Source organism: Cavia porcellus, unplaced genomic scaffold, assembly GCF_034190915.1.
Source record: "Cavia porcellus strain 051 isolate PalLab524CR breed Dunkin Hartley unplaced genomic scaffold, mCavPor4.1 scaffold_20, whole genome shotgun sequence".
Lineage (NCBI taxonomy): Eukaryota > Metazoa > Chordata > Mammalia > Rodentia > Caviidae > Cavia > Cavia porcellus.
In genome coordinates, this window is record NW_026947503.1 from 30352059 (window position 1) to 30366487 (window position 14429).

At 31.5% G+C, this 14429-nt stretch overlaps 1 protein-coding gene across 5 annotated transcripts in view; it reads right to left on the reverse strand.

The window, feature by feature from the left end:
• The window catches only part of Dcc (DCC netrin 1 receptor), a 1081241-nt gene that overhangs the window by 482712 nt on the left and 584100 nt on the right, over positions 1–14429 (reverse strand). The gene's annotated exons all lie outside the window — the stretch shown is intronic.

Here is a 14429-nt window from a genome sequence, read left to right on the forward strand (position 1 = left end):
GCCTTTGGGGAAAATAATGTAAAAATGTGTGGAGTGTTAACTAGATTCCCTAGGCATTTTAATTAAATGCCTCAATTCGTCTATAATACTGTACCATAAAGATATCACGGTAGTCATTTCTGAGCTACTCTTGTGTTGGTGTTCCAAGTACTTCCTCTTTTTAATTTTAGATATTCATACAACATCGCAGATATTACTTTTAAAGATAATCTTTGCTGATGACAAACTCACATCCAATGATCCTTTCTTTAGAATGTAAAAAGATAATTTTCTCATTCCTTCTTGCATATTCTCTTTATATTCTACATTGTTAAACAATTTTTGAAAATAAATAGTCTACTTCAATTATCTACATGTAAAAAGCACAATCACCCATATTTTCAAAAATACTAGTTAATTTCAAATGTACACTTAAGAAATTACAGGATTTGACCTGCTGATAAACAAGTTATCTTTCTCACTCATTATAAAACTCAAATATAGATTGATTCACAAAGGCCAGCTCTTTGGGTCATATGATCATTATGTTTAGACTGTCCAACACAATATAGTACGGTGTTAAGCACAAGTCATTTGAAACTAGTGAACTTGGGTTCAAGGTAGAGATCCATGACTCCATAAGGTTAAAATAAAATATTAACTTCATTAATGTTGCCATGAGAGATAATCAAATGTTGTATGTCATTGTGCAGTGCCATCATGTGTAAAGGTCTAAAATTATTTTTCAGCGGTGGCCATGGAAACTTTTACCAATTTTTAAATATAGAAACTCGGATTTTAGGGTAGATGCTGCACATAATTACTTATGATTTGTAATTTGTTCCTTTCTTCTCTCTGCTATTGGCAGTGTTTGAGCTTGGATGGAATGTGTGCTGTACGACAAGAGCAGTCCCTAAAGAAGCTATGTATAAAAGTTAAGAGGAAACAAGGGTAGTCAGGCCAAAGCAGATTTGGACTCAGAACTCAAGGCCTTTATGTATTTGAAATTTTGGTATAATCAGTGTTCATGAATACATGATGATTTCTTCTATGTCACAACAATACTTTTTATTACTGAAGTATAATTCACATTTGGCAAAATGTATTAATCTTAACTGTGTAGCTTGATTAATATTTATGTATGTGAATTTATATATGGGCATGATATTTACCAAAGTCCAGAGATGAAAAATTTTCATCATCTACAAATTATGTATCCTTTTTTAGGTAAAATCTGTACCTGAGAGGTAATATCACTAGGTATTCTTTTCTCAAACTTTGTATAAATACATTCTCATAAACATTTTAAGTTTCTTTTTCTCCAAGTAATATTTTGTTGTATCAATTTACACATTTTTCTTTATTGCTATTCAATAGTCTACTATTTGACTCTATCAAAATTAATTCATTTCCTGATAAAGCACATTTGGTTTATTTTCATTCTGGAGCATCGTTCAAAAAATTCCTATGAATATTTTCTTGGAGTCATTAGGTATATGAACACTCCTTATTCTGTGAAATATACCTGTAAGTTGAAGCTATATACTATATAGAAGATTTTTGTTTTATTTTACTTCTAGGTTTCTTCTTCAAAGAGTTAGGTGTAATATTATAGGGACACATACATAACCATATTTATAGCTGTACAGTTGATAGTAGCTAAATCTTAGAAACAGTCTGTTTGTCTGTCAACACATGAATGGCTAAAGAAAATGTGACATTTACATGCAACACAATGCTATTTATTCACAAAGAAAGATAAACGAGTTACGTCTGGAAAAATGAATATACATTTAGACCATAATTTAAGTAAAATAAATCAGCCAAACAATTTTAAATATCATATAGTTTCTCTTACATGAGAAACCCAAATTATAAATAAAGAACTAAATAAAAGATGGATATTAGGAAATAGGGGGATAGATCTTTCTTCAATTGGCAAAGGATCAAGAAAATGGAGAGGTAAGGCATGGAAGGGAGAGAAAGAGGATGAGAAAAAGAAATTAAGGTATGTTGTATACATGTACCAACTCGACACAGGTTATGAAAGCATTTTGTACAGCAAACATGTACTAATAAAATTTTAATTTAGTTTTAAAATAGAAGTGAAACTGTCAACAAGTTTTCAAACTGTTATCTTCATTTCTACATTTGCATAAAAATGTATGAGTATAGATATCATTATTAATTTTGAAAATTAGAGTCCATGAATATAAGTAAGAAGAGGCTTTTAATCTAATTGCTGCTTAGTTGTAGAATAGCTATGAATTCAAATTAATCAGAATGTTTATCCAAACATGTAATTAAAAACTCAGTTTCTCCACAAAAATGCTTGCATGAAATTATTTTAACTCAATATTACAAGATTTTTCATTCATGTATTTTATTACCAATAAAATTTTCATTTAAATGATTTTTAAAGAAAAGTAATTTTTAAAACACTTTTGGAGGTTTTATTTTGAACTGAAGCTGCAACATCCTTTGAAAAATCAGAAAACACACATAATCTGAGTAAACATATTAAAATACTTCACTTTAATATAGAGGGACGATTTAGTCAGAGGTTAAAATATATGAAAATCAGCCACAATGGGCAGTCCTGTTATTGCTGATGTGAGAGGCAAAGGCAGGAGGATCACAAGCTGAAGACTAGTCTGAGTAACTTAGACCCTTATCTCAAAATTTAAAATAATGAAATCAAGCTGGCAACGTAGTTCAATGTGGGACTTGATACAATCCCCGGCATTGGGCATAATTAAAATAAAATAAAAAAGAAACATATATTACATTTTAAAAATATTTTAAAGAAATTTGTGATTAAAATCCTTAAACATTGTTTAAAAAACAGAGTTGCTTCTAAACAGAATATTGTAAAGGGTTTTCATGAAATGCAAATACCATTCAATATATTGACATCTTTTAATTAAAACTGACACACTATCAAATATCCTAAAACCAAAAAATGACATGATCAAATCCACTGTTTATATATTCTTGTATACACTATCACTCCAAGCATTTTAAAATACATTTTTCTTTCTTTCTTCCTTTATTTTGTTCTGTGTTCTTCTTTTCTTTTTTCTGTTTTTTTTTTTTTTCATTTTGAAATAGGATCTCCCTGTTACCAATATATATATATATATATATATATATATATATATATATATATATATATCATCCCAGGCTTTTCTCCAATGTGCAACCTTCCTACCTCAGTCTCTGAAATACAGCTGAACCTTCGAGGATGTCATATATCACAGAAAACCTACTACACTGCTGACCCTGTAGAAAAAAAGCAGCCATCTCAATGACCAAGGCTACCCAAGAAGCAGTTTGCCATACTAACAAATTCTTGGAAGCTAATGACTAGTTTGAGTACTTCTTGTAATTGCAGAGGTCAAAGCTAACATATTAATTTCATGATATCTCATACATTTAGTTTTAAATGATTCATGTGAGCTTTTATTCTCCTGAAATGTGTATGCATTTTTTCTAGAAGATGCTGTGTAGTCCAATGCCAGAGATAAGAAAAACACTTCATTATATTTCTTTAGAGTATCTAATTTCCTTAACTTCTATGTTTATATATTTTTTCTGGTTTCCTTTTAAAGTTATGTTTTTTAACATTACCAAACATTGGATTTCAATGTGTATAATACATCTTCTTCTTATCATTCTCTTGTATTACTCCTTCTTACACTCTTTTCCCCCACCCCTTTATTCCTTCTCTCATAAACAATCTCTGTCCTAATTTCAGGTCATCTTTCTTTAGATTCTATCTTTTAGAGAGAGCATGTAATTATTGTCTTTCTGAGTCTGCCTTGTTTCCCTTAACTAGATGGTCTCCATAGGCATTTTTTTCTGTAAAAGACAAAATTGTATTCTTTTTTATGGGTGAATATTTTATTGTGTATATCCACTGTACTATATTATTTATCTATTCATTTCCAGATGATCACCTAGCCCAGTTTCATATCTAGGCTTTTGTAAATTTTACTATAATAAATATGGATATCTCTGTAGTACACTGACTTTACTTCATGTAGTTATATATCAAGGAATGGTATAGCTGATCAAATGGAAGGTCTATTTTTAAATTTTTAAGGAACAGTCATACTGATTTCTGTAAGGGTTTGACTAATTTTTATTTCCATAAACAGGGCAGGATTCCTTTTGCCTAATATTCTCACCAGTAGTAATTAGTGCTTTTTGAGTTCTTAACGTAGCCACTCTGCCCAGGGTAAGCTGGAATCTCAGTGTAGTTTTGATTTGTGCTTTCTTAGTGACTACAGATCTTTAATATTTTTCCATATACTTAATAACCTAAATATAAATGTTTAATATAAATGATAACTATGCAATACTATATTTGAACATAAGAATTACATAATGTTGATGAAGACTTAATATTCACCTCCTTTTCCTTTTCTCATTCTTGTAACTGAAAATTTTGACAAAATAAATGATATTCTCCATTTGTTTTAAAAGTTGAATCAGCTATGTTGACTGTAAACTTATTGAGAATGAATTAGCTACTTACTCAGTTTCTAGTCTTTGGATGTTTTTATATTTTTCCCTTACAGTGGGCAATGTAGAGGGTACATAATTTGTGAAACTAGAAAATAATAGAAGAAATATTAAAATAATTCCTAATAAAATACATCTTTATAAACCCAAATATAGTACTATGTATAATGTATATGCTTAACTTATTATAGGAAAATACTTTATTTCAGTTTATTATAATATTATACCCAACCTTAAACATATTAGATTTTATTTATAAATTATATCATATATTAAACATAAACATGTATTTTAATTATAAATATTAATGCATCATTATTACAAATTATACTTTATAAATTAAAATGTTTCATATTTAGTTAATAAGTTACGGGTAATGTTTCACAAGTCTGTAATATGCTGAGATCTAGATATTCAAATAAACATTGGAAGTGTTTCAAACTTGGCAATATTAATTCCCTTGACTAATGACAGAGATAAGAAAGAAAAACAATTCATTATATTCTTTTAGGATATCTAATAGCCAAAGCAATTTTAGATTAGATTAATTAGAAAAGCGTGGGTATCTTAATCATATTACTACAGAAACAAAGTAATATCAACTTACCATTTTCAATCATGACTACAGATCAAATTAGACAAGGGTATTTTGTTTCAGAAGATTTACACAAACAGATCATGGCATGAAAGAAGCTTGAGAATGAATTAGATTTTTGCAAAGATTAATTGCAACATTAACTAAACTAAACAAAACCAGTATGAGACAAGATCACGGGAGTGGGTCTAATCAATTTTGAGTGAATTTTAAGTAGTAATATGTGATGGATTTGAATTTTAAAACATCTGTCACAAGTTTTCCCAGAGTGACTCCTGCTGCTTCATTTCTTCTGTGTAGAGAAGTCATTTTGGGGGTTCAACAATGAAGTTCCAGACATGACTAGATCAGCTGTTGTCCTGATGAACCAACAGGCAGGTATGCTTGACTGAGTTAGCCTTTCAGTTAACTTCATCAGGATTAGATGACCAAAAGATGTTATTTTAAAAATTTTCAGATTTTTTAAACATAAACTTTTACCAACACCATTTACTGACGTGAAGTTTGACTAATAATCTTATTACTAGTCTTACTTTTCTTGGTACTAATATGTAAGAACAACAAACTGACTTCACCACCCACCTGCAAATGGATAGTTACAACACTCTAATATATGGTTTTTAATGTTTCCTAATTTTATTTTATTTTTAATTTTAATTTTAATTTTTTATACCTGGGATCGAACTCACAAGCTCGCACTTGCCAGGCAGGAGCTTATGCCACTGAGCTAAATCCCCAGCAAAGTCTCCTAATTTTCAAACCAATTCAGATTTGGAATTGAAACTCTTAATTCAAAGAGTTCGGAAGATTTCTACTCTCACTTTATTTACTTTCATTGTCTGACATTTCCTTCACTAATTCCCTAACTGCAGAATGACATAATGAAGGGAATATTAGGCTGCCCCCTTGCCATAGTCATGTAATCAATCTCCAGCCTCAAGTGGTAATGTCAGGAACAACTTAATATAGAGACTGAAGGTACTGGAGTTAGCAGAATACTCTTTTTTGATATGTTATTCATATTTCATTGGAAATAATGCATTTCAAACATCAGAGAATAATAACAATTGACAAATTTTTAGGAATAATCTGGCATATTTGGTGTTTTTCTGATTCATTATTAATATATAAGACATTATCCATTATATAGATTCTAAAATATTATCAGTAGAGATACAGATAATATCTCTTGTAACTCTGAACATTTTGAGAAGGTAAATTGCATTTTCCATTTGTTTAAAAAGTTGAAAGAGCTATGCTGACTGTAATCTTATTGAGAATGAATTAGCTACTTATTCAGTTTCTAGTTTTTGTGTATTTTTCATATCCAATACAGATATATTTATGTGATAATTTGAGATGAAGAATCCAAAAGTGACAAGAGGATTATTAAATGAGGTGAATTATAGTATTCTACCAACATTATCCTAACCAAGGCATTCAAGTCTACTGTTTCCAGATGTGTTACATCATTTAATATGTCTAAATATTGTGATTAGGAATATATATTGTGTGTTTTAATACATAGTAGTTGTTGTTATTAGTATTTCTAGCAATATTGACTCAAGTCAAAACTTACTTGTGATCTATTCACACAACAACAGTATTATGTGTTGTTAGTTTTGCTTATCACCTTATCAAGATTTATACTATTTCTTCAGTACTGAGAGAATTGAATAATTTTGTTTAAATTATTATTTTAATAATTACTACTAATAGCTGTAAGTGTAATACATTCTTCCATTTGTTTGTAAATTTTTATTAAGTTATAATGATATATTCCAGAAATATGGACAGTGATTAATTTAGAAAAATGTTCCATGGTTTAAAATATTTGACATCTATATAGATTGTATGGATATGTTTGCAATCCCGACAGTGCAACTTCCAACTAAATTAAGCTTTGCATTACATGTCCCTGTTAGAAGAAATGAGAAAATTATAATTATTTCTCCACTGAGCTCATTCTTTATTGAGAACAGATAAATGCCACCAGCCAGAGAAAAGCACATCTTGGAACAAAACAAGTGGTTAAAGGGTTCAGTTTCAACTACTTTCTTGAAGGAAAATTAAGTAGAAATTACTAAGATATCAACACAAGGGTGATGAAGCAGAATAATACTAATGATTAATGGTGAAATTACTCCATGAGTCAGCAAAAGAACTAAGAAAACTGGTGTTTAAGCTATCAATAAACATGAAATTCTGGTCTAAGTTTGCTGATAGAACTTGAGTACGACAGCAGCTTTTATCAAGAAATTCAAAGAATATCACTAAAAATGTAAAAATTTGTATTACAGTCAGACCTCTTAAATTAAAGGTCTAAAATATTTCTATCTATATGATTCAGATGTATTCCTTAGTAATAGTATGTCTTAATGCCGATACTGCTTGATATCTTCAACCTTAGAATAGCAAAATCGCTCTCATTTTTACATTATACACCTTTAGATAAATTAACCAAGTAATTACTGAACATTTTTCAGCTTGAGTTCTCAAATCTATATGTGTGTTGCTCAAAATCACTATAATTTGAATTTGCCAAAGGAAGGTTTTAATACATGTTCTGCTAAAGCAAGTACCAAAAAGGTTCTTAAATCAGGAAATTGAATGGGAATGACTTTTTAGGAGCTCTCTAGCTGGTCACATTTCCTTGTATATAGAACTGAGATCTTCATGCTAATATTCATGCTAACATCCTTATTCTAAAGCATTTTATTTTGAAGTTGCTGAAATGAAAATTTTCCATACCCATATACCCATACTGAGAACAAATTTTATACCCGTACATATGTGATATATATTGTACATTATATGTACTGCCAGTATATATTAAAACATATAGATTTCATTTCCATTCTCAAGGCTACATTTTGCCTCTGATGATCATCACCTTTTACTTAAAAGTTAATAGTTGATTTGGATTCCAAATTAGGTTTCTTTCGCTTGTAAACACAGTTGCTTCTTCAGCTCTTATGTAGTTCCAGACAATACATTTTGATGGATTTCTCCTATAAGTTGTCTCTTTTTGCCAAATAATGGGGCTCTCCATGGAGTTTGGCAATTCAAAGAAAACTAATTCTATTTGTGGTTTTATTGCTTGTGTAATTGGCTGACACCCACAAACAAAGTTCCCATAAATTTATTATAAAATTTATCATTGTCAACTTGCTTATCTCTTCAAGTAACCACATTTCTCTAATTTATAACCATTATAACTCAACATCATTGTTTTCCCAGCAAAGAGTAGATGGTTAGGTTCCAACTAATGTTGTCCTATATATGAACCTTGTAATATAAACCATTTAAATTTTTGTCTCATTTCTGTTGAGGTTTTGTACTTTTTAATTTTTTAAAAATCTCCCTGGAATTGCTACATATCAGACCCAGGCTCTAATCCTAATCACTCCCTGTGATTAATAGGTTCAACTGAACACCACTCTGTTATGCACCCTGTGCTATGAACCAGTCTCTCTGGGATTTGTGGCTGTCACCATGTATAAAAAGGGGAGCCTGCAAGATACCATGAACTTATCAAGCCCTATTGGAAGCTGTTCACCTCCTAGATATTTACTGACAGGACACAAGACTTAAGTGCTCTACTCACCAGAACTGACAAGGTCAGAGCAGGTCATCCGTGATAATGACACTAATTTAAACATCCATGCTTACATGATGGTTTGACATCTGTCTTTTCTTCCTGTCAGGCTTACAAATCGTCAACCTCTAAGTAAGCCAAAACTAACAGTATAGAATGGGGGAGTTTCATTTTATCAAACTATTATTAATATAATATAGATTTTATTTTATTTATGGCTTTTCAAAACAAGTTCTTACTATGTCATTGAACTTCTGTAGCATAGGCTGACCTTGACTCATGGGGATCTCCCTGCCTCAGCTTCCCAAATATTGTTTATTACAGGAATGCACCACTACATACAGTTAATATCCTTTGTAGTGTACCATTCATCTGTGTTTATTGAAGTTGGCATCTCGATGCTGGAGGTGGATATATTTATTAACCTTCAACCTTTTATTCTCCATTAAATATCTTTATTGTAAAAATACACCTTCAAAATCGTTATGTTTTGGTAGTGTATCCATTTGGCCATGATTTTTCATCTTTGCAACTTGAATTTTCAGTAGTTAAAAATACATAGCCTTGTCTTGTATTTTGTATTGATCCAGAGGATAATAGATTTGATATAAGCACCACCAAGCTGATGAATACTCTAATTAACCAATTCATATAGAAAACACCTGACTGGAGTCTTTAAATCTGGTTCATATGATTTACAAATCTCACTTTAGAAGACTAGAGACACAAAATCTACTTATTTATTATGAACCATGAAAACAGTTGAGGTTTGTTTATACTCCTTATATATAGAAAAGTAGATGTCATGTGAAGAATCAGAAAATAAGAAATAGAAAAATTACAATTGTTACTTGTTTATAATGGTTGATATCACATAAATATGGGCCTCAAAATCCCCAAAACATCACTCTAGAGATAAGATTATCTAAGGATTCTTGTCTGATTATGTCATGGTTTCGCTGAATAATATCTGGATTTACCTTGATAAAATTCTACCATGTAAGAAGATGCATGGGAATTTCACTGAGCTGTTTGTGATTCACAATGCAGACAGTACAATGGTCCTTGCAAATCAGATAACAGAGCCAGAAAGGTTAAGTGAAATGAAAATATGGTACAGTATGGTGCCTATAAATATCCATCATGCTCAAATGAATTTGGAGTGGAAAATAATAAAAACAATCATATTGTATAGCCTTTGTGTGAATGTGTGTTTAGTCTAAGTTTAAATATAGTAGTAACTATAGAGGAAATTTTGGAAATAATTGAATCTTACCTATAGTAAAACTAAAGTTAAAAAGTAGGAAGGGATAATGAATAAAATCTCCCAAATTTTCCAATGTTAACATTTTATTATTCAGTTAAATTGGTAATTGCTGTAATCATTTTGTTACTGCAAAATAGAAAGTTCTTTAATGTGTTTTTTCTTAATTTAATCCAAGGAGTAGAATCACATCATTTACACCTAACCTTATATAGGTACCAGCACAGAAAATCAGATTGATGGAAGTAAAGAAAGAAATTGACCTTGAGGAATAACTTTCAGAAGCTCACCTATAATATAGACAAATTTATCTTAAAATGTGTAAAATGAAAATGTGGCACTTGATCAAAGTACACGGCTGTCTGGCATAAATTCATATTTTTGTTTTGAGAAAAAATATTCCAAATTATTCTACTATCCAAAGTAATTGCTTATATAGACTATTTGATACATAATGAAAATAATTCATTGCACCCTCAAAAATCCTAGCATTTAACCTAATTTACTGTGTCAGTGTAGCTTTACCAAAACCTCTGTCCTCAGTTTCATGTGACTTTTATCAGTGACCCCAAGAACATGTATTTGGTATAATGTGTATTACAGATCAAAAAGGAAGAGGCTTCTTGATTTAACAGTATTTTCAATCATCTATTGAACGGCTTGGCTTCAATAATCCATTATTTAATTAAAGACTGGTGACTTTTAAAAAAAATTTATTTAAAAGGAAAAAGAGAAAACAAAACAAAATAAAACAAAACAAAGCAGTGTAAGGGTACAAGTAATACAGAACTACAAAAAAAAAAATAGTAAGAAATCACCAGTTAATAGATTACACATTATTGTCTTAGAGATAGTTGCTCAAGTCACAGTATCAAAGCATACAAAGTGAACATTCAGAGAGACTGCAAACAGTTGTGTTCAATGATCCAACCAAAAACATTAATATGGTCAGCTATTTAATACCCCTAAACACACTTGCAGTTGTATCCTTTAGAGCACTTTTTCCCCTCTCTTTTTTACAACAAAATTTACACATTTTGGGTTTTATTACTCCTTAGTTCTTATTACTTTTTTTTTTTGGAAGAGAATAAAGTCAAATATGGCAAAACAAAGCTGTCAGTCAAAACCAAGTATAGACATAGTACATGATGTAAGAACAGAGTACAAGGTTATCAACAATGGTTACCATAATGTCTCCTGTTTTCTTAAAAAAGAATTCTCTATCTCATTAGATATTATAAAGTTGAACAAAACAGTAGAGTAAAGTAGCAAAGACTGGTGACTTTTGAAGCATTTTAATCAGTTACTCAACGTCTGACCATTGAGATTCCGTGTCTTCAGAACATGAGAGATGACAAGACAGTAGGGAATATGCATCTGCACCCTGCATAGCATCCTGTCTGCTCAATTGAGTGAGAGTCGTCAGGTTACAGTGGTTTGTTTTGAGTCATTACCAATTGTCTCCCTAAAGCTACTTACCCTTGACTCCTATAAAAGATAAAACTTTTCCCTGGAGCTTCCTTTCTCTTTTTGAGAAGCCTTGACAGACATAAAGGCAGCCCTCTTTATGCTGGCAACATAAAAAGAAGGAAAACAAAGAAAATTTGAGGACCATTTGCCAACGCAGCACTGCCCACTGGAGAGCCCTTCATTGTTGCCTGTGAATTTATCAGGTGCAAATCCAGTCTTCTGTTATCCCAACCTCTCCCATTTGTCTTTTCAAGGGTAAGGCTGTTTCAAAAACAAATACTTTTTAAACATCTGTTGTGCTTATTATTAAAGTTTTCAAAGGGGAAAAAGATGTAGCGGAATAATGTGCAGAAGTATGATGGTTTATGAGAGTTTTTAACTTTTAATCTCACCAAAAGCTAACCAGTACTCATTGATCTATTGCAAATTTTTTGTTCATATCAGATATTCCTACTAATTTTGCTTTTCACCATTGAAGGTGGTATAGCAACACTGTCTTAATCCCCCAAAAGCAAGTTTTATTATATAAAGTCATAATTCTTGTATTGTCTACTTAATGTGTGACATTTTATGCTTTTATTTTTTAAAATTATGCATATTTAAATTTAAATTCAACATTTCCTGATGAAAAGAACTAGTTACTTCTCCCTAGACGTTACAGTATCTTTGGGGCCAGTACCTTACGTGGTAGTTCTACTTCATGCTGACCTAAAGACACTGTTAGTAATGCATGATGAAAGAGACTTAAGAGTGGACACTGGTCAAAACTTCCATAACTGTGAAATTAAAGAACATTGTAACATGAATAGAGGAGCAAAATTAGTTACAAAATTTAGGTGGCAATATTAACAATAAATATTTCAGAAAAATTTACTCTTCTGCATTTCTACTTAGGTTACAGAAACAATAAAAAATGTTTTTTTGATTGGGTTTCTCATGGGGAAAGCACTAGAAATGTTCCTTTTATTACTTTAATAATTTGCACAGGTTATAAAATGCAGTTAGATAATGGAGATTCATGAAGTTGCAGAAAATTGCCAGAAACACCTATCAAAGCTTTCTGCAATAAGTTTCTGATCATGTGGTCACACTTATATGAACAAGCCGAAAGGAAACTGCTGGAGAACATGGAAAATATGGGAAGGTCTTTCTTAGACCCAGATCAGACGCAGGTATAATTTAATAACTCAGTTACAGTATATGCTACCTTACTGCTTTAAAAATAGACAATAGTTAATAAAACATAAGCAAATTTAGTGCACAATTTAAATACCAGAGAGAAGTTTGTCAAACAAAAACACCCTTTTAAGGATACTATGAAACCTTTTTATAAAAATTACCAATGAGAAAGTGTTGCATTTCAAAGGCAAAATGTGATTTACAATTCTCCATTAATTATAATTCAATCATGCAAAGTCTGGTCTAGAAAGGAGGGAAAAGTCTTGAAGAAGCTATAAACTCATTCATTTTATAGGAGAACAATTTGTCTTGTGAATTTGCAAGAGAGTTGGTGGCATATTCTTCCTTGACAAATCTGTAACTGGAGGAATCACAACTCCTTTATACTCACTCTGGATTTTAAGCATTCTTCTGTCAGAACTTTTTTGAACTCTTTTTTATAAGGAAATACACTGTTTAACCTTGTTCTAGTATTGCCTTTTACTGTAGCCAAAGAAATATATGCACATGTTATGAGAAAAATAATTTAGAAGTGACCAGTTATAAGTATTTATGACCTTCTGTTTAGTATAATGCTTTTAAGATTAAATTTATATTCATTTTAATAATGACCATTTAATAACTGGCTTGACAAGCTCTGGTAATTTTCCAGTTGACTTTCATGAACTTTGGCAGCTGGCTACGACACTGATCTGTCTGACTCAGTTCTTGCCACTGAAGGGTGGTTTTTTGAATTCCAGATACTAAAATGACTTCAGGTCACTTACCCTTAATCACAGTGCTATATCTGGATGTTCCCAACACGTACACTATCATGTGTTTAGAGATGGGACTTTTTGAATAATGGGTATGTGGTACTGGATTAATCCAATGATGAATTTACAGCTGAGTGTGATGCTGGTGAAGCCTGGCGGGAAGATGCGGGTAGTTATGAGTATGGCCTGGAAGGGTCTATGTCCCTCCTCCTCCCTGGGTAGTCCTCTGTTTCTTGCCTGCTGTGCTATGAACTGTTCCCTTCTGTGATGTTCCTCTCTCATGCTTCCCTGTCTTGGAACCAGCCAACCATGGGCTGAAACCTCTAAGAACTATGAATCCAAATAAACCCTTCTCCATTAAGTTTTGAGTTTCGGTTATTTTGTCCCTGTGATGAGAAAGTATGTAAAACACCTAGTGAATATTTTGAATCCTAAGAGATTAAAGAGACTCTGGATCTTAGAATTTCCTTAGAAGTCTAGGGAAATTTATGGATTTTTGCCCTCAGAAAATTGTATATATACAAACACCAAATATGGTTTATAATTACAGGAAATTGATATCAACCATATTTCTGTAGGAAGTAAGAATGACTTGAAATCATTATTATGGCACGTAAGATGGAAGACTGAAGCCTTATCAAGAAAGATTGCTACGTGATCTTATGAAATCTAGTTCCATGTAGTTTATTATGTTCTCATTTAACATATTGAATTATAAGTATCTTGTTTAAAAATAAGCTGAATGTTAACAAATTTGAGTGCTGTATTCATTTCCCCAGGCTAACATCCCAAAGTCCCACAAACTGGGCGGCTCAAAACATTTATTTTTTCGCAGTTCTGGAGACTAGGACTCTAAAACCAAGGTGTCAGCTGTGATATGCCTCAACTGGTTTGAATTACTCCTTACCCTTCCTATCTTCTAGAGGCAGTGGCTGATGGTTAGCTTTTCTTGGTCCCTGGTTGTATCACTGTTTTCTGTTGTTTCCTCACAGGGCATTCTCTCTGTATGTATGTGATTCTTCTTATAGGATTAGAAGAACACAAGTTTACTGGATTAAAGGT